The sequence below is a fragment of the Talpa occidentalis genome, unplaced genomic scaffold (genome assembly GCF_014898055.3).
Source record: "Talpa occidentalis isolate TD23 unplaced genomic scaffold, MPIMG_talOcc4v2.1 talOcc4.3, whole genome shotgun sequence".
In the NCBI taxonomy this organism is placed as follows: domain Eukaryota; kingdom Metazoa; phylum Chordata; class Mammalia; order Eulipotyphla; family Talpidae; genus Talpa; species Talpa occidentalis.
In genome coordinates, this window is record NW_023603184.1 from 41880837 (window position 1) to 41903097 (window position 22261).

A 22261-nucleotide genomic window follows, 5' to 3' on the forward strand; every position below is an offset into this window, starting at 1 on the left:
AGGCCCAAGTATGCTAGTTCTTAAAACATTTATCAGACATCTACTATGTGCCCTAATCTATAATAGATTTCAGGGATTAATGATAACCTAGAAATGGCCTATATCCTATGTCTCCAGAAATCACTAATAAGAGAGGTTGGCATATATGAAACTGTAAAAATTATCACACAAGAAACAGAATAAACAAAATAAACAGGACAGGGTAGAAGAAACAAGTGTCATACAGTATAAGACAGGACTACTACTATTTTTAGCAAGAAAGATCTATTTGAAATCATTTGAAAGATCTATTTATTTGAAAGATCTATTTGAAATCTATTTGAAATCTCAGTTCTCAAAAACCAGATACTGGTTTGGTTATCAAAGACTGACGAGTTGGCTCACACATTCAATGGTGCGTGCCTGACTAAGCATGGCTTCCTCTGATGAAACAAAAGACTCATTAAATTGAGACATCTTGTTAAAAAAAGTCAGCAGTTTCATTCATTACTGAGGGTTAATATTTTGCAATCTAGGCAGAAACTATTAGCTAAAAGCAGAATCATATAAGGTACAAGTTACTTTAGAGACAAAACTGTACATTCAAAGAAAGAAATTAAATCCTAGAGATATAAAGTGATGTTGCTAAGTTTACACAAGTTAGCCGTTAACTTATTTTAAGTGCAAGAACTACTTGCATTAATATAGTCCTTTGGGTTATAAAGTAAACAATTCACAAGTTATTCTTCTACTTCCTGGACCTTGACCAGCAATAATTTTGTCTGTGTAGTCATCTTAGCCTGACCAGGCCCTTTCAAGTCACCTGGCTTCTGAAGGCATATGAGTTTGCAGCCCCTGGTAACACTATATAAAGGATAATGATCAGGAATAACCAGCAAATTTTGTTTAGATATTACAGTTTTCAACTATTAGGCATATGTATTTAATTGATGACTATGGTGATTATAGTGTCTATAGGATTTCAAAATTATTGCTTTTGATTCTTTTGCATTCACAAATAAGTTTAAGAACAAAACCTTTTTTACTGATTGAGAATTACAACCTTCTGATATCATCAGTTAAATGTAGAAGCCAACAATAATGATTTTAGTTATAAAATAGCCATTTAATAATAAATCATTCTCATAATTAAATGGCAGGGCCAATTAAAGAATCTCTCTGAAATAAGATAGAATATAAAATAAATAAATAACAATGACCATTTACAGCAAATCCTTCAAGAAAAAGAAATAAGCAAGGGTAGAACAAAAATGGAGAAAAAAGGGTAAAATCTATTCAGTGGCAGTCATTTACAAGACACCTAATCATCACTCAAAATGTACCTGAATTTTAACAAGGCCAAAAATTAAAGTACCAAAAAGGGGAGAGAGTAATTATACCTGTAGAGCTGGGGAAAGCTTTATGGAGAATATGGTATTTGGGTTGGGTATTGAACAAGGAGTAGAATTTTCATAGATAGTGATACTGAAATTGGGGGAAATGAGTTTTAAATGCCTAACCAATATCTATTCTCCCTTCATTCATGCTAAATAAACCCTAATGTTGTCCAGGTAGGAAATGAGATAACTAAATATTCTACTAAATTTTCTCAATCTCTTTAAAGTTTGGCGTGCCAGTTCTAACCAGTAAGTCATAACAAGAAGCTTCCAAGAATTCTGGGAAAATGGCTGCTTTAATTATAAAAGAGGACACAGGAGGAATGCTAGCTCTGATACCCACCCTCCCTCCCCACCCCTCGTCTTTTTCAGGCATTCTTTCTGAAACTGCAGTAGACATCTCATAACCATGAGGTCATAAGCCCAAGGCAGAAAGCAAACACTCTAAGGTTGCAGAGAGGGAAAACAGAAAGAGGCTGGATTCCAAAAGGTATTGTGAGTATCTGAACCCATGCCAGCAACCAACTACCTCCCTCCAGACTTATTAAGTGAAGAAAATTAATCCTTACATTTTAAATCATTATTAGGTTTTCTACTACTCACAGCTGAAAACATCCCTAATTGATGTAAACAAGAAGCATTTTAGAGAATCAAGAGGAAGAAGAGTCTGACTGGTCTGAAATATTAATTCCTTGTCAGCTACTAGGATCTAACCATAAGTGTAGTAAGAGACTGGAGAAGGTCTAGCAAATTAAGATTTACAGAGCCAAACATGAAAAGCATACTGAATGGTCCCAGTAGCCAGGCAATTACTCTCCCTAGTAAGTCCTTATTTTTATACAAGATAACTATATAACTGACTACTTCAAAAACAGCTTCCAGGTTTCTTATTTAAATAAAGATACATACCTTAGCACAATGGTAGTCACCAGTGGGATACAGGTCACAAAGTAAAAGAAAATTACAGCACAGAACCAACAGTCCATGCTAAAGGTAGCTATTACAACTCATGATCAAGTTTTGCTCTGGGAATCCTGGAAGTCAAACCAAAATCAATAGGAAGGGAGTGAAACTCAAGCTAATTAATTCTCATTGTCTGATATTAGAAGAATTTCAGTTTTGTTCAGTCAACCAGAGGATGGAAAATTTTTCTTACCAGTCAGTCTGCTGACCACTGAGTCAAAGGATTCTCAAACTAAGTCCCAGATCCTAGCTGATTAAGCACAAAATGTATACTGAAAGATCAGGCAATTCATGGGGTAGGGGAGGTTGGGGGAATTAGGCTTAGGGTTAAACTACCAGAACAAAGCACAGTCATACTAAAGAACAAGTCCAATGAGAAAATGGGCATTACTTCTGATTATTAGATGCTACAATAGGTAGCACTACCACTTCTGGGTCAAGAATTCAACATTATCAACATCACTTGTAATCAGGGAAATGCAAATCAAAACTACCATGAGATACCATCTTACACCAGTGAGAATGGCACATATTAAAAAAACTAGCAACAACAAATGTTGGCAAGGGTGTGGAGAAAAAGGAACTCTCCTGCACTGCTGGTGGGAGAGCAAACTGGTCCAACCACTATGGAGAGCTGTGTGGAGATTTCTGGACCTACTAAACATAGAGCTTCCATATGATCCAGCAATTCCACTCCTAGATATTTACCCAAAGGACACAGAAACATCAATTCCAAAGAACACCTGCACCCCTATGTTTATAGCAGCACTGTTTACAATAGCTAAGCTTTGGAAACAACCCAAATGCCCAAAAATAGATGACTGGATCAAGAAGATGTGGTACATATACACCATGGAATATTACTCAGCATTCAAAAAAGATAAACACATGCAATTTGCAGCAACATGGATGGCGCTGGAAGGGATCATGCTCAGCGAAATAAGCCAGAAAGAAAAAGAAAAATACCAGATGGTCTCACTCATAGCAGGAATCTAGAAAACTTAAATAAGGGACCAGGAAAATGAATAACTATAAGAAAGTGAAAATCAAAATCAACAAAAAACTATGAACCAGAGACACTTTTGGGGGGGGGGTGGGGGGTGGGAGGGGAGGGATTGGAGTCAGAATGGGGGGGTTGCAATTGTATGGGGAATATAAAAAATAAAATTTATTATTTAAAAAAAAAGAATTCAACATTAAAAAAAAAGAAGAATTTTAACATCAATACATATGCCATTATAACCTCCTAAAAACTTGTCATTTTGTTTACCATACAGGTCTTACATCTCTAGTCATACTTTAAGTTCCTTTGATGAGGCAATGTTTTCTGTTCCCTCAGGACCTAATTAAAACCTAGTATATAGAAGGTTCTCAACAATTATATCTACTAAATCCAAATAAATCTAGAAAATAAAAATATCACATATCTTTTGATCTGGTCACCCAATTTCTCTTTGCCTTGCTCTGATTCTTTTACACTCCCAGGAAATGCAATTTCCAGGACTGCCTTAAATACCTTTCCTATACATTTTATTTATTTATTTATTTATTGAACTGCTTTCTTTTTATTTTTTTCTCCTTGTGGGTTTTCTCTGTGTGTGTGTGTGTGTGTGTGTGTGTGTGTGTGTGTGTGTGTGCACGCGCGCGCATAAGAACTGGAGTGTAGGCCAGAGGTCCGGTTGGGGTGTGGGGGGGGTGAGAGGATTCACCAGAGACAGAGTGGACAGCACAACAGGCAGATTTAATGAAACACACCGCTAAGGACAGCAGCTGGTGAAAGAGGAAAGGTCTACTATACCATATGTGGGTTAGGTTCCTGGCCAGGGATCAACTCAGACCCAGTTCTTAAGCCCTAGGACACCAGGGAAGCCTTGAACTTTCTTTTTAATTGAAGTAACATTGCATTATAACATAAGTTTCAGGTATGCATCATTATAAATCAATATCTGTATGTATATGTATGACATAAAGTTCACAACGAAAAGTCCAATTATAACTTTCATCATACAAATTGACTCTCCTAAATATTTTAAATGCTGCAGTAGCACAAATGGCTTTTTAAAAACTGTCTTTACTATGTATAAGTGGCTTTTATAAAATGACCATTGACTGATGACTAGATAAAGAAGTTGGAGCCTGTATACTCAGTGGAATTCTATTTAGTTATTAAAAAGATAAAATGTTGCCTTTTAGAATAACATGGATGCAATTTGAGGTGATTAAGAGAGGTGAAATAGATCCAAAAGTGAAAGACATTTACTGGGTGGGTTCTTTCATATGTGGTATGTAAATAACAAACTCAAACAAGTTGACAAAACACAAAAATAACTCTTAGACTTGAAAAATATGGTGGTTACCAGAGGAGAAAAGGGTGGAAGGAGGGTGGAGAGGGGTCAATTTGATAGTGTGGGGGCACTAGAACTTTGCTGGTAGATGAGTAAAGCATATACACACATTGAGGTGTGAAGCAGCACTCCCAAAACATATACTTTCATAAATGAATGGTAAGTTAGTAAAATCTGATTCAAAATAATAGAAAGGTGATTATAAATGAGTTCTTCATAAACCTATAGATAGTTTAAAGTTCCACTGTGTTATCAAAGACCATTTTAATAACCATATCCCCATTTTAAGAACTGCTAGTTTCAAACCATTTCATTTTTTTTAAAGATTTATTTATTCATACAAGAATTGGGATACAGGTCAGAGCCATGGGAGGATGAGAGAATTCACCAGAGAGAGCGGGGAGCAGAACAGGCACATGGACGGAGGACATTGCTGAGGGGAGCAGCGGGCGAGGCAGGAGAGGTCTGCTGCATCACGTGGGTTTCTCCCTGGCCGGCCAGGAATCGAACCAGCACTGCAGAGGCTGCGGACAGCTTCACAGAGCAGCGGTCAACCCGCTGTGCCACAGGGGAGGCCCCTCAAACCACTTTAGACACATTTTTTTCATATAGGCGAAACATTACATGTCATATACCTCAGTAACATCTTTAAAGACACATCACCCAAAGCAGTGATAGTGAAGGCAAAGATAAATAGCTGGGACTATATCAAATGAAAAAGCTTCTGCACAGCAAAAGAGACAGTAACCAAAACAAAGAGACACCCCAACGACTGGGAGAAAATTTTTGCACACAACACTAATGATAAAGGACTGATCACAAAAATCTACAAAGAGCTGAAGAGACTCAACAAAAACAAAGTAAATAACCCAGTCAAAAAGTGGGCAGAAGAGCTAAAAAGAACTTCTCCAAAGAGGAAATGCAAATGGCCAACAGGCATATGAACAAATGTTCAGCATCACTTGTCATCAGGGAAATGCAAATCAAAACTACAATGAGAGACCATCTTACACCAGTGAGAATGGCGCATATTAAAAAAACTAGCAACAACAAATGTTGGTGAGGATGTGGAGAAAAAGGAACTCTCCTGCACTGTTGGTGGGAGTGCAAACTGGTCCAACCACTATGGAGAGCTGTGTGGAGATTCCTCAGCCTGCTAAAGATGGAGCTTCCATAGGATCCAGCAATTCCACTCCTAGGTATTGACCCAAAGGACACAGAAACATTAATTCAAAAGGGCGCCTGCACCCCTATGTTTATAGCAGCACTGTTTACAATAGCTAAGCTATGGAAACAACCCAAATGCCCAAAAATAGATGACTGGATCAAGAAGATGTGGTACATATACACCATGGACTATTACTCAGCAATCAAAAAAGATAAACTCATGAATTTGCAGCAACATGGATGGAGCTGGAAGGGATCATGCTCAGCAAAATAAGCCAGAAAGACAAAGAAAAATACCAGATGGTCTCACTCATAGCAGGAATTTAGAAAACCTAAATAAGGGACCAGGAGAAAGACTAATTATAATAAGTAAAAATCAAAATCAACAGGCAACTATAAACCAGAGACACACTGCAGAGGGGGAGAAGGGAGTAGGATCAAAACAAGGGGGGGTGGGAATTGTATGGGGACTATAACCAAGATGAAAATGCATGCATTGTACAAAAATGAAAAATGATGTAAAAAAATATATAGAATAAAATAAAAAAATAAATTCTCAAAAAAAATTTTAAAAAGTTTTTAAAAAGACACATTTTTTCAAATGAGTTTCCAATCTTATTTGCCACTGAAGTCTTTCTTCGGACTTCAATTAACGTAGGCTCCAACTAAGGTGTTCTAAGTTTGCCAAGGTTTTAGAAAAGTACCTTCTATAAGATATGACAATCCCTAATATTTATGCAGTACTTTATAATTAAAAAGACACAATCATACTCATTATTTGCCCACATATAATTCTGTGAGATATCTCCTCACAAGCAAAGGCCAGTCCCAAAGCCATTTCTCTTTGACCACTATCACCATCAGCACCCATCCCAGCACCCCCCCATTTCCCATACACACACAGACACACACACATTCACTACATTGCTCTTCCTACTCATACAGCTTATCTATTATGCATAGTGAAGAATGAACAGCTGAAGAGAAAGGACCAGGCTTAGCACAGCGTATAGCACAGTCCATACCTGTTTGCTGAATAAACACACCAAAGTGAGTTAGGCAGAACAGCTAGTATTTTTGTTTTAATAAAGTAAATTCTGAGATGACTCTCAAATTCTCTTAGCTGAGACTACAATCAAGGTATTCTTTTTCAATTCAGGACTTTCTACCACATTTGCCCGGTCCTACACCTGGCCAGTATAAGTTCTGGACTAGAATTCAAAAGTCCTAGGTTCTTGTAAAAGCCATTTATTTCCCGTGGGCATCAGGTTCCTCGTTTTTCAAATGGGAACAATCACACAGTGTTTCCCTCTCTGAGAACACTGTGAAGATGACATAAGATGATAGGAGTCAAAGTGACTGGAGAAGTGTGAAATGACACACGAGATAAACAATGTTGATGATTCTCAAAAACCAGCTTTGTAGGCTTCAGGAGCAAAGTTGGTCTCATCAGACTCCACCTGGGTTTTCCTCTTCTTTTTTTTTTTTTTTTTTTTTTTTGATAGAGGCATGCTTTATTTATTTGTTTGCTGGTTTGTTTGTTTGTTTTGTTTATACATGCACTGGGTACAGTCAGAAGCACGGGAGGGTGAGAGAATTCACCAGAGCCAGAGCGGGGAGCAGAGCAGACAGAAGGACCGAAGTACACTGCTGAGGGGAGCAGCGGGCGGCAGGAGAGGTCTGCGCGCCATGTGGGACCCTCCTCCAGTGGCCGGGGAGCAGCCAGGGATCGAACCGGCGCCGCAGAGGCCGCGGGCAGCTTCGCAACCCAGCGCTCAACCGCTGCGCCACCGGGGAGGCCCGGTTTTCCTCTTCTTGATGGTACAAGGACTTTTTCATTTGCCAGGTTGTCCAGTCCTGCCAATGGAGGCAAGCTTCCTCACCTTCTTTGGAGGTCTCTGGAACATGCAAGCCTACATGGACCAAATGTCAAGAGTTCACTCTGATCCTATATGGAGTATTCCAAAAGCCAGCTAAAATTGCTGTTTAGTTATTCTGCCCTATGATTTTATGCAAAAATAGGTAATATGGCTTACAAGTAGATATAGTTTGCAAACTTTTGCTGTGCCGTCAAAAGAATTTGGGCTCAAGGTTGAGAGAACATGGTTTTTACATAATTTGAACCAATTTTAAGCTTTTTTCTTGTGATTTTGACATATTTGCTGTCTTGTTTTGGCTAATGCCTCCAGATTTTTTGTTTTGTTTTGGCTTGCACTGATGAACTGTTTTTCCAGGAATGGAGGACTTTTGCTTTCCACAATGGACAATACCTGGAAAGACTGGTTTTCTTTCACACTGGAACCCTGAAAAATTTTCATCTGAGACTTTATCCCAGCATCCATATATTTGATCTTCATCACCATGGAAATGGTGACAAAAAGTGAAAGAGGGGAATTGCTGGGGGGAAAGGATGTCCTGAGCTAATTCCACACAGGCTTTGTGGACTCCACCCCCACTCCAGTCAACACTGTGAAGACACTGGGAACTACAAATCCCATCATCACACAAGGGAGGGTTGCTGGGACCTGAGGGTGGAGTTAAACAGCCAGGTTTGGTATAAAACCAGACACATGGGCCTTGCGGGGCGGGGGGGGGGGGGGGGTCCTTGTCTTCATGGCTTTTGGCTGGCTGCCAGCTCTCAGTGTGCCATTGGGATTCCAGGTCAGCGGAAATGGGTAGGATGCATTTAAGACTTTATTTCCCTCTTTTCTCCCAAGTTGTACATTTCCTCATGTCCCCTTCCCTTGTAAATAAACCTTTTAGTAACCTTAAAAAAAAAAAAAAAACAGCTTTATTATCCTCATTGTACAGATGAGAAAAATGAGGCACAAAGAGCTCCACACTTGTTTTGCAGGCTCCTGCAAAACCAGGGCCTCCCTGGTGGCGCAGGCGGTTGAGCACCGCACTGTGAAGCTGTCTGCAACCTCTGCAGCGTGGGTTCGATCCCGGCAGACCTCTCCTGTCTCACCCGCTGCTCCCTTCAGGAGTGTGTTTCATCAGTCTGCCTGTTCTGTTCCCCACTCTGTCTCTGGTGGGTCCTCTCACCCTCCCGCATATCTGGCCTGTACCCCAGCACTTGTATAAATAAAAAATAAATCTTTAAAAAAAAAAAAGATTGTAAAACCAGTAAATATTAGTTGGAATTAGAATTCAGATCCATCACACCTAAATATCTTCCTCTGCTGCTCCCCCAAAATATGAGTATTTTTCCTTAATTTCAATTACCAGCAGGTAGGTGGGGCAATGAGTTGGGAACACTCCATTGTCACTCAAGCCAAATCAGACTAAGAGTTAATCTTGTAGGTAAATACAGCTTGATTGCAATCCCTTGGTGCTGCACCTCAGGAGGATCAGCTAAAATTTGAATATGTATATTAAAAAATGTTCTGACCTCAATTTTGAAATTATTTTAACAAGACTAAAAATCTGTCAGGAAAGGCAAAAACAAATAATCCCATTTTTTTCCATTCATTGCTATGATTATGATTATGAAACATGGAAAAGAGTCTAGGCTTTGAAATCAGATGGTCCTAAAGGCGAGAAAAGAAAGGCCTGTAGAAGAAAATAAGCAGAAAGAGAGAGGACCAAGATACACGGCTAAAGCAAGTGGGAATGGCAGTGAGAACTAAGAAAACACAGTCTCCATCCTTTCTTCCTCCCCAGACACCCCCACATCCTGCAAATAACCAAACTTGTGATGCTTATTTTCTCCCTACAGTACCTGAAAAAGACAGATCAGAAAATCTAAAACCCTCATTTGCTGACACTTTTGCTTAAATGCCTCTCCAGAAATGAGCTAAATGGCAGGCAGAGTGTCAGGAGACACATGTCCTTACACTGTCCTATACAGTTTGGGATAGGTTTTTTTTTTTTTTTTGGAGATTGATGTAGCTGCTCTTATTTGAAGCTTTAAATATCCATATACCTGCAGCCAGAATTCTTTTCTTTGGGATGAAAGTGTAGAAACGTTTTTTAAAGGACATACTTGGAACTGACAAAAAAGAAAAGCAATGTGAATATGTAATTTTTTCAGAAACATTTCTGACTAGGGTAGGCCTAGTCGGCAGTGCCACCATCCAAACCCTGTCCTATAGTCAGAGCCTCTTAAATCTCTTCTCTGAAGAGACTTCAAATGCAGGCTACAGACCCATCATGCAGAAGCATCACAACCCAAAATTCACTCCCTCAAAAAGTTCCATCAACCTTCCCTGAGTGTCTGCTAGATGCAATGTCTTGTGTAGGGTGAAATCTGGGAGCAGCCAATGAATCAGGGGCAACAGAGAAGTAAAGAGTTAATCATAGGGCCTCCCCGGTGGCGCAGCGGTTGAGCGCTGGGCTGTGAAGCTGCCCGCAGCCTCTGCAGCGCCGGTTCCCCACCGGAGGAGGGTCCCACATGGCGCGCAGACCTCTCCTGCCGCCCGCTGCTCCCCTCAGCAGTGTACTTCGGTCCTTCTGCCTGCTCTGCTCCCCGCTCTGGCTCTGGTGAATTCTCTCACCCTCCCGTGCTTCTGACTGTCCCCAGTGCATGTTTAAACAAAACAAACAAACAAACAAACAAACAAACAAATAAATAGAACATGCCTCTATTAAAAAAAAAAAAGAGTTAATCATAAAAACAGCAAGAATGAAGTAAGTTCACCTTCAGAAATAGAGTGAAAATTGTTTTGACTATTTAGGTCACAGAGGCTTCAACAGGTGACCCCCTCCCCTTATGGATGTCCTCCTTCACTGTACATCCCACACCAGATATCTGAACTATGATCCCAAGAGATTTTGCCAGATAATGAAGAAATGAAGAAAGGCATTGGCTAGGCCAATGCAGAGAAGGTAAAAGCAAAAACCTGAAAGTGTAAATGTACTGGTTACATCTACGGAATGGCCAGTGACGACAGCTAGAGTATAGGGTACACAAAAGAATTAATAAGAAACAAGGCAGATAAAGCATATTTGGATGAGATCGATAAAGTTTTGAATGCCAGTCTAAAGAACTTGAAATTTACAAGCAAGGAAGGACTAACTACTAAAAAGTTCCTAAGTAGAATAGTGCTGACTTATATTTTTAGAAAAATCACTGTAGCGCAAGCGTGAAAAGAAGAGGAAAATTAGAAGCACAGACAGTGTTATCATATTAGTTAAAAGAAGTCGAGGGCAGCCCAACACTGCGATTGTATCCCAGACACAGTGTGCACCTACACAGGAAGGAAAATCAGAGTCCAAGCAGGTGAGATCGGGATGCTCAGATGAGCTGGGGAGGCAGGCTAAGGTGGGATGTCAAAGACCAGAAAGGAGGAATCGAGGGGACAGGGTGACCTGGGGAGAGGGTAACATGAGGGGCGGGGGTAAGCTTGTGGTATGGAAGAAACCACACTGAAAAGGTTGAAAAGGAGTCCCATAGACAACCAGCCTGGAATGTTGGGGCTCACAGAGGATGATGAGAGCATCCACATAGTGGGGAGAACCTGTAATAAGGAGTTGGAACCTCATTTCCTCACTATGTCTACTGAAAAGTCCTAAGAGCAGCACCTGTCCTGCAGCAGTAAACAGGCCAAGCAGCCAGATCTTGGCTTCTAAATACCATATAACACTGTAAGAAACCAGGGTTCCCTGGTGAAATGACTGGCAGAGAAAGCACAAGATGAACCCAGAACACCCTCTTAGGCTAAAAAGCAAGAGAGTGGTCAGATAACGTTAGGGACATGTCAAAGGTAGGGCCAATCTGAATGAGGAACCAACCTGAATGAGGCTCCTACTTGTCAAATCAGAGAGAATTTGTGCATCAAAATAAAAAAGAATAATAGATTATTACATAGTAGATTAGAATCCATAAGTCCATAGTGATATAAACAAATATACTGAAAGTCTGACAAGGAAAGCAATATATACATAGTTTCATAGTATTTTCCTACAATATACCTATCAAATTTGGAGGAATAAAGAATAACATCACGGTAGAGGAGTCTGGCAAACACCACCTTGAGCAAGTTACCAAACTGAATATCAACAGTAATGAGACAATGGTAGCAAAATAGAAAGAACAGGGACTTTAGACTTCCAAGTACTTTTGATTCCTCACTCTGCCACCTTGGTTGACTATTTAACCTTTCTAAACTGGAATTTCTTATCAAATATCAACCTGGGATAAGAAATCAGGAGTAGAGGGAATTTCCTCAACTTGATAAAAGACAAATACAAAAACCCATAGGTAATACCGTTACCTATAACTGATTCATTGATAAATGCTTTCTTCCTAAAATCTAGAACAAGACAAAGATATGTGCTCTTACAAATTTTCTTTAATATTATAATGGAAATTCTGGCCAGAACAATTAGGCATGAAAAAAACAAAAAGCATTCAGATTGGAAAGGAATATGTACAAATATTTCTATTTGAGACAACATGATCTTATGTATTAGAAATCCTGAGGAATCTACACACACACACACACCCCAACTAAAAAAAACAAAAAATCAAAAAAGCTATTAGAATTGATAAATGAATTCAACCAGTTGCAAAACACAAGATCAATATACAAAAATCAGCTGTATTTCTATATATAAGCAATCCAAAACATGAAATTAGAATTTTCCATTTGTAATAGCATAAAGAATGAAAGTGCAAGGCTTGTACAACTTTAAAAAAAGAAGAACAAATTTGGAGAACTCATACTTTTGCCAACTTCAAAACTTAATACAAAGTTACAGTTATAAGAACAGTGTAGTACTGGCATAAGTATAGAGATATAGATCTATGAAATAGAGTCCAGAAATCAAAGAGTGCCAAGACCATTCAATGAGAAAATATTCCTTCCAATAAATGGTATTGTAATAACTAGTTATCAATATATAAAAGTGAGGTTTACTCTCTAATTCCTACCTAATACAAAAAGTAACTCAAATCATAGATCAAAATGTAATAGCTAAAACTCTTAGAATACACGGGTATAAATAGTTATGACTTTGGACTAGGGATTGTTTCTTAGATATGGCACCAAAAGCACAAACAAAAGAAAAATGAAATAAACTGGATGACATCAAAATTTTAAATGTTTATACATCAAAAAAAGTGAAGAAAATCCACAAAATAGCAGAAAAGATCTGTAAACCATAAAGCTGATAAGGGACTTGTATCCAGACTATAAATATAAAGGGGAAAAGAAAGGAAAACACCCTTATAATAACAGTAAAAAATAAATAAGACTATAAAAGTTGCAATGGATACAAACAGACATTTGTCCAAAGATATCTAAATGACCTACAAGCATGGAGTGATACTAAGCATCACTAGTTGTTAAGGAAATTCAAATCAAAACCACAGTGAGACAGATACCATTTCACATGTACTATGATTGCCGTAGCTTAAAAAAAAAAAGACAGATAATAACAAGTTTTGGTGATGATGTGGACAAACTGGCCATCTTACAATGCTGTGGGAATGAAAAATGCTATCATCCCTTTGAGAACGAGTCTGGCAGTTCTCAAAAGGTTAAACTTAGAGTTATCATATGATGTAGCAATTCCACTCCTACATATATATCAAAGGTAAATGAAAATATATACCCACACAAAAAAGCATATAAATGTTCAGAGCAGCATTATTTATAATAGCAAATAAAAAGTGAAAACAACCATGTCATCGAATGAATATTCACTTGGCAACAAAGCAAATACATAAATAGAAATAATAAAGAGCTCTATACAATGGAGTTTCATTCAGCAAAAATATTGCCAAATACTATTCAGCAGTTAAAAGAAATGATACATGTTACAACCTGGAGGAACCCTAAAAATACACTAAGTGAAAGAAACCTCATACAAACCTGTTGTATGATTTCAATTACATAAAATGTCCAAAGTAGGCAAATTAAATCTTCAGAGACAAAAAGCAGATTAGTCACTTCCTAAAATTAGGGTGATGAGGGTGTGGCAGAATGGTGAGTGCTAATAGATACAGGGTTTCTTTGAAGAGGACAAAATGTTCCAAAAAGAGATTGTGGTGATGGTTATACAATCCTAAGAATAAACAAACAAAAAAACACTTAACAGTATACTTTAAATAGGTGAATTTTATTGTATGTGAATTAGCTCTCAATAAGGCCATTACAAATACACAAAAATGGATAGAAGAGCTAAACAGACACTTCTCCAAAGACAACCCGGCTGGCCAAAAGGCACAAGAAAAAAATGTTTATCATCGCCTGTCATGAGGGAAATGCAAATCAAAACCATGAAATGCCACCTCACATGCATGAGAATGGCACACATCAAAAAGACCAAAAAAAGTGTGGGAGAGAATGTGGAGAAGAAGGAACCCTCCTGTAGTGTTAGTGAGAATGTAGACTGGGCCAACCTCTATGGAAAACAGTGTGGAGGCTTCTCAAACATTAAAAATAGATCAACCATATGGTCCAGCAATCCCTCTCCTAGGTATATACCTGATGAATGCAGCAACACCAGTATGAAGAGATACATGCATTCCTGTGTTCACTGCAGCATTATTTACATAGACAAGCTATGGAAACAACCTAAGTGCCCAACAACAACTGAGTGGATAAGATGTGGTGTGTATGCACAATGGATTACTATTCAACTATTAAAAATAAAATAACATCTTGTCACTGTGATAACGTGTGGCAGTAGAGGAAACTATGCTAAGTGCAATAAGAAGGAAAAAAGACAAATGCTGATGATTTCACTCATAGGTGAAATATAAAAAACAAAGTAAAGGAACAGACAAAAACAAAACAAACCCTTGATCTCTGTCTGTGGAAATGAACTACCAGAAATGGGGTGGAGTGAAAGGGGGAGGGGACCCTGTCAATTATGGTGGAGGATTACTGGGGGGTTGGTGGTCAGTACGGTATGACAACGTACATTAAAAGTAATTCATTAAAATACAAAAAAGTAAAATATAAGCTTTAAAGTTACTCACTTGGCAAATACAGATTGAGCACCTTAAATGCTTCAGGGTAAGACTCCCTGCCTTCACAGCTTGAGCGAAATATTCAACTTCTTTGTTTTTTTAAAAAAAAAAACCAAATGAGGGCAGAGTCCTAGAAACTCAGAGTGGGGAAGCACCGAGGCAGCATCAAGTCCATCCTTCCCCATTCTAAATGAAGGAAATGAAGCACCCACGGGTCTTAAAAGTCAGACCTAAATTCAAATCTTGGTTTTCGTATTCACTACCTGCGTGATCACGACTTCTCACTAAACTTTGTTTTCTTTATTTGTAAAATTAGGGACATAACAGCAATCATCACCTTTGCAAGTTGGCTGGAAAGTGAGGTAAGAAAAGAAAACACAATGAAAATGCCTTTGCCTAACAATTGATTTCCTAAGCCACCTATTTTCTCTTGAGGAGTCATTTCTTGTCACTAGTTTTACTGACCAAAACAAATGAAAGAAGAAGAGAAGGAAAATTTTTTCATCTCATTTAAGTAGCTTTGCAGATTTTCCCCACAAGCTAAAAGGATAACGAACATATCCCAAAATCAGCACACAGTCCTGATAAAGAAGGGGTAGAAGTAGATAACCCATTTGGCCTTCTTCCCCTGAATTCAAACCTGCTTTCTGCTTCAATTGGTATACCCTGACCACACCTTACCACAGAAACAGGAAGCAGTTGTTCAGGAGCTGTTATCAGATGATTCACAGTTCTGGGCTGGCAAGGACAGTGAAACTTCCCTGGTTCTCCATAGACACTTATCCTGAGGCTAGATGTCACCCCAGGACATCACTGGTAGGCAACCAAAGATGGAAAGTAGAAGAGGCATTTAATATTTTTGTTTACAGAAGGGAAAATAGAGGGATTTGCATAAAGCCACAGAGCAGGATCATAGAGCCCCAATCATATTATACATGCATGGGAAGCAGCACAACACTGTGCAAAAATGCCTGGGCTTGACATAGGAAAACACAGATCTGTTACCAAAATTGCTACCAGACTGCTACATAATCTTGAATAAATCAATCTTTCTGACTCTCAGTTTTCTTTCCATGTGCCTACGGAATCAGAAATTTCACAAGTAAAAGTAAGCACTGAACGGGGGCCTCACAGGTGGTGCAAGAGGTTAAGCACCACACTATGAAGCTATCTGTAGCCACTGCAGCGTGAGTTCGATCCCTGGCCAGGGAGCATCCACATGGTGCAGCAGACCTCTCCTGACTCGCCCAATGCTCCGCTTGGCAGTGTATTTCAGTTAATCCACCTGTTCTGTTCCCCACTCTGTCTCTGGTGAATCCTCTCAACTCCCCGCCCCCCCACCTCTGGCCTGTACCCCAGCTCTTGTATGCATAAATAAATAAATCTTTAAAAAAAAAAAAAAAAGGTAAGCACGGAACTGACCTGTTGTAGCGAACAAAAGAGTGTTTACAGATAAGTCTACACTTATGGACCTTATGAGGTGGAAGAATGCAGAAGTTACACACATTTTTCCAAAAAGTCAGTTATAATTACAACCTGTGATATATAGCCAGTGTCACCAGAAAGTAAGAAGTAGGTAGGAGAGCATATAAGCAGAAGAAAACGTCACCCAACAACTTTACATTACAAATCAGAGGACTGCCTCTCAGCTCTCCTTCACAAACAAGCTCTGTATTTCTTTGCCTCATGTTGTCACCTGACTGCCTGCTGCTTTTGTGTGGCTGGAAGCAACATGGTCATCCATAAAAAGCATAAAGCATACATATAACAAATGCCAGTCAACTCCATCAGTTTCTGCCCCTTTCTCTCTACCAGCCTCAGAGTCTTCTACTATAAAATGGGGAAAATACTATCTAATTCACAGTACTGTTCTGAAGGTCAAGTAGGAAAAAATACTCTGGAAACTACTCAAAACCAGGTCAGCCACAGTGCTCAGCATAGGGTTAGGAACACTACAGCTTTCCCATCTGCAAAACTGTGACAACTTCTGTACCCACCTCGCAAAATAAATGTGAGATTAAGTGAGATAACTCATAGGCAAGGTACTTAGCATAGACCCTGACATACAGCAACTCATATAAACATTAGTTGCTATTAGTTCACTTAATCTTTCCCCTCAGTTTCCTCATTTGTAAAACAGGGAATAGCAGTAGTACCTAACTTACAGAGTAATTATGGAGATTAAATGAACTAAGATATTTAAAGGTCCAGTATCTGGCACAGTGTTATATAAGTAGGAGAGTCTATTATTTTTAATTTTGTCCTTTGGCTGTCCCTGCAATTTAAACATATATAGAGACGACTGGTTCTCAATCAGGCTTCGATTTGTTCCCCAGGGCACATCTGGCAATGCTGAGAGATATTTTTGATTGTCACCACTGAAGGGAGGACAGATGTTACTGACACTTACTAGGCAGTACAACAAAGATGCTGCTAAACATCCTCCAATACCCAGGACAGTCACATACTCTCCCCTCACACGCACACAGAATTCCACAATCCAAGACAGCAATAGTCTCACGGTTGAAGAACGCTTACCCAGACAAAACAAATCAAGCAGAAGTTCTTGCTCCTCCTCCGACCTCCTTAGTCTTTTACTTGGCTAGCTCTCCTGGACTTCATTAAATAACTACAGAAAGTTTAGACCTAAAATACAATTTAGAAAGCCCATTCTTTACTGAAGCTAAAATGGCAAAGGGTTTACAAGAGAACAGAGATTCAGCAGGAAAGGCTGGACAAGCTCCCTGCCTCCTGTCTCCCGGATAGCCAGGAGCCAAAACAGTTATCTTGCAAGCTGCTCCTTCTCCCTTTCCCCCATTCCTCTACTCATCACCTTCTTTCTCACACTCTCTCCGTCCCTCCTCCTTTTCTTAAACCTGGAGAGGTTTCCTTTCCAGCATCATCAGAAGTCAGAGACAGGCTAGTCTTCCTGTCCGCCCTCCCAGCTGCTCCCTTCACAAGGACCTGTCCTCTCCAGCTCCAGTCTGGACTTTGGACTTGAAGCCAAGCACCTTCCTATTTACCTTGCTGGGGGTCCTTTTTTGCTGGGGCCAATCTGAGCAGCTTCTGCACGGTTTTATCCTTCTCTCTCTGGAATTCAGAGTAACTGGGGTTAGACACCCAATGTTAACTTCCTTTTCCCTATCTATGGACATGAACTGGCCTCCAGGAGGGGCCAAAGGCAAGTTGTAACAGCTTATGTTGGACTTTCTCCCCAGGAAGTGGTTTTGAAGAGAAAAAAAAAAAAAGACTGGGTATTTTCGAGAGCAAGAAAGTTGCAGAAAGGATACATAAGTAAAAAAAAAGTCACAGAGTTTTACCTCAGTACTCAGACATATCCAGGGCATCTCAACCATTTCCCACATCTCATTCTTACCAGTCCCTGCAGGATAAATATCTGCCTCCCTATAAATCCTCCCATAACCACTTTAGCCCACAAAAAAATTAAGCAAGACGTCATTATGTGCCAACTACTGTTGTAAATTTATATTCTTTAATCTTCACAACCTGAAGTAATTATTATTCCCATTTCAGAGATGGAGAAAATGAGGACAAGAAAAGTAAAGAAACTTGCCTTACTGTTCCAGCCAAATAAGTAGCAGAGCTGCTATTTATTCTCAAAATTTTCAGATACCAGAAACCTGAGCTCTCAACTACTATTTCTCAAGATAATTTACCCTTTCTTTTTTTGAACCTACATTGTATTTACTGTCTGTATCACACATTAAGCAAAATTTTAGGCTGTCTTGTCTCAGTTACATATACACCAGAAGATTTGTTCCAGACCCTGTGCTATGTCCTGTGAATACAAGATATAAATAGCAGGCAGTTTCTTCCCTACAGTGGAGTTTCTCTAACTGTTTTAACTATAATCTACAGTAAGAATGCAATTTATATGGAGACCCAGCACACACTCAAATGCATGCGCGTGCACACATGTGCATACACACACACATAATCTATAAACATAAAACTGAAATAAAAGTTTCATAAAGCAATCCTGTTCTTTCTATATAATGTTTTCTCTGGTGTATTCAATTTGACTTTTTTGTTTTTATTTTTTACTTTCCAAAAATACTAGTCCAACTTATATATTACATCCACAACCCATAGGTTATGACTCACAGTTTGCAAAAAGACACTGCCCTTGAGGTGCTCCCAAGGGCAGATAAGACATGAATAAACACAAAAATAATTGTAATAGGAGACAACATTTCAGGAATTCTTAATGTGTATCTAGCACTCAAATAAGCCACTTTACATGAATTATTTGGAGCCAAGCTCCAACCCAGGTTGGCCTGCTCAAATCTAATGTCCATATTCTCTTCCCCACACCAGTGTTAGCATCACATGGGAAGTGCTGTAAACAGAGAGCAAGTGGATATGGGGGAGTAGTCAGGAAGCTTCACACAAGTAAAGAAGACTGAGTTTGTACTTTGAAGTATGAATTTAGAAGAATTTGGCACATAAGCTCCTATAGGTACTCTAAAAATATTTGTGAATAGAACTTTCTTTCCTTGTGATACTGAAAAACAACTTGAATTTTTAGACAGAAATCCATGTAAGTTTTAACTGACGCTGTCTCTCCTAATAGAAATCTAAGGTACAAATGCTGTATGACATTTTTAAAAACTGAAAGTATGTTAACATCTTCTCTAGAAGTGTTGTCTATGGAAAGACATCCAAAACTGGCTACCAAGAGACTAGGATCCTAGTCGCAGTTCCAGCACAGAATTTCTATAAACGACGTTGCACAGATGCCTTTACCTCTCTGGGACTCAGTTACTAATCTATAAAATGATGACGAAAACAGACCATATGATGAATCATTCCTTCTAGTACTAATAAATGCTCATAAAAAAATTCTAGTACTACTACTAATAATTTCTATTGCTAACATCCTAATAATAAAAAATGCTAATGATTCCAATACTGATAAATTCAGTAAGGCTGTGGGAATGAATCATTTTAATGAAAACTATTCACCCACAAAGCCACAAGGAGGAATCTGAGGCTCTGGACCTGAGCTCCTAGGCCTCTGTCTTACCTGGTCCTTGTAGCTGGAGATGGAATGGAAGAACACCTAATATGACACACCCTTTCATCTGCCTAACCTTAAATTTCCTCATGTGATTAGAAGCCACAGAGGAGCAGATTTTAGTTCTAACAACCAAAATGGAAAATCATGAAAATTACAGCCTGCCAGCTCTCTATCATGGAGGTCTGTAAGCAGATACTGGAGAAATATTTGGCAGGAACTCTGCCTACACTGGGTGACCTTGAGCCATTCACTGCTTCACTCCAAGTCTGAGTGATCTCAATTATAAAACGATCCAATTGTAAAAGGATGTATCAGATAAAATGATGTGTAAAATTTCTTCAAGTACTAATTTTACTGCTCTAACAGCATTTTTATAATTCAAGTAGCCTCTACCCTAAATTCTCAAAGATATAAATACAAAACTAATAAAAATACTTTGCTTCTAGTAAGCACTTATGTTGGCACAGATGCAGTGCTTTACCTGTTTATCTCCTTTAATCTTCACAGCAACCCTATTTTAGATAAAAGGAAACACACTGAGAAAGATTAAGAAACTTGCCCAAGGTCACACAGGTAAATAGAAAGGCTAGAACGTTACCTAGGCTACAGATTGCATCTCCAGTCCAATTTGCATTAAACCATTCATTTCCAAAAAGAATATATACCTGAACAGAATAGGGGACAAAATGCTAGAGATTAGCTTCAATCAGCTAGGAAAGATCTGTCAACAGGGAAGTAACAAAGTGTTACAGTCACCAAAAGACAAGAGCCCTCTCAAGCTGCTAGAAGTAAGATTCATTTGAATTCCTCCCACCTCTATTCACTCTACTAGTTTAGTCTCCAAAAGACCTATGGGCTTGAGCACAGACAAAGAGCCAGGGAAAGTTATGTTTACATCTAAATAATCCATAGAAGATGATTAGAAACCACTTAGAAGACCAGCCCTTCTCACCTGCTGCCGATTTCCCCCAGCCTCCTCCTCTCTAAAGAGGCCTGTTCTTCAACTTCTGCCTCTCTGAGGAAGGCCATCATGTCTCCAGATCTGGACCCTGATTCTAAAAGAAGCTACATCACCTTAGAGATGGGAGATGCAACCATCAGCAACTAATGTCCACCTCTCCCAACACTGGGAGAAAAAAAAAAATCTAAGGAGAAAAGAGTGAGAAAAACAGTCTAAACAGGGCCTCCCTGATGGCGCAGATGGTTGAGCAACAGCGCTGTGAAGCTGTCCGCAGTCTGCAGCTCCAGTTCGATCTGGCCGGCCAGGGAGATACCCAGCAGATGGTGCAGCAGACCTCTCCTGTCTCACCCACTGCTCCCCTCAACAGTGTTTTTCAGTCAGTCTGCCTGTTCTGTTCCCCACTCTGTCTCTGGTGATCCTCTCACCCTCCCACACCTCTGGCCTGTACCCTGGTTCTTGTATGCATGAATAAATAAATAAATGTTTAAAAAAAAGGTCTAGATTTCACAGGAGACATACAAGACCATTACTCTGCTTTTCTACCTGTAGAAATATAGAAAAGAGGGTCCTCCAACACCCCATATGCTACTTCTTGCCAATGACATAAAAAAAAAACCAATACCTTTCTTTTACATGGAGAGGTCCTTAAAGATCATTCAATTCAGAGGTTTCCAAGTTTAAAAAAAAAAAAAAAACTCTCAAGCTCATTTTCCAGTCAAATCTTACAGAAACGCCAATATTTAAACATATAAAAGTTGTCTGCTCTGTCTGAAATGGAGGTGGGAAAGTCCCACTTCCTCAGCTTCTTCCTACATCCCAGTCTCACTCAGTAGCCAGTAAGACTGTTGCACTTCAGAACACTGAGACTCCGCTTAACTTCTCCATGTTATACTTAAGGAAACTAGAGTTCACAAATAACATCTTACAGTCACAGAGTCTGTTGGTGTCAAAACTGTAACTCAAATTCAGATGTACTGACTTCAAGAGTAGCCAATGTGCCCTTAGCACATTACTCATTTGAAATATCACGTGCAAGTGAGTGTGAATGGGTTGTTTCCCAAACACTGAATGCTAGAGACAACGTGTAGTTCCCTCACCTCAATTTCTGGACAAATAAAAGAATCAACACATTCAAATTTCCAAAGGCAATTTCACTACATAGCACCTAATGGCAAAGAATCCTCTCATGCTTCTAACCCCTCAGTAAATTATCTGATTGGTTGTAAAAATAAGCATGATTATGTTACCAACTTCAAAGATTGATAGTAGATATGAGACTAAGGAGGCTTCTGAAGGAGGCATCTTGAGAAAGCATCCCTCAAAGATACGAGGGAACCCTCCTGGTATCCACCATGCCTGAAACATGAAATAGAATCTGATCCTGTGTGTTAAGGTTAAGTCCTTAATAAAGGATGTGTATAGGGCCTCCCTGGTGGCACAAGGGGTTAATATTCAACCTATGAAGCTACCTGCAGCCACTGCAGCACG

At 39.3% G+C, this 22261-nt stretch overlaps 1 protein-coding gene across 5 annotated transcripts in view; it reads right to left on the reverse strand.

Moving 5' to 3' along the window:
* PAK1 (p21 (RAC1) activated kinase 1) overlaps window positions 1–22261 on the reverse strand; it is a 147129-nt gene that overhangs the window by 84965 nt on the left and 39903 nt on the right. The window contains exon 1 of one of the 5 annotated variants that reach the window (XM_037523024.2): window positions 21396–21603. The exons of 2 other annotated variants lie outside the window; for them this stretch is intronic. The gene's annotated coding sequence lies outside the window, so the exon portion shown is untranslated. Of the gene's footprint in view, window positions 1–17309; window positions 17328–17794; window positions 17849–21395; window positions 21604–22261 lie in introns of those variants that run through there. 2 more of the 5 variants (XM_054699558.1, XM_054699559.1) reach the window with 2 other exon arrangements.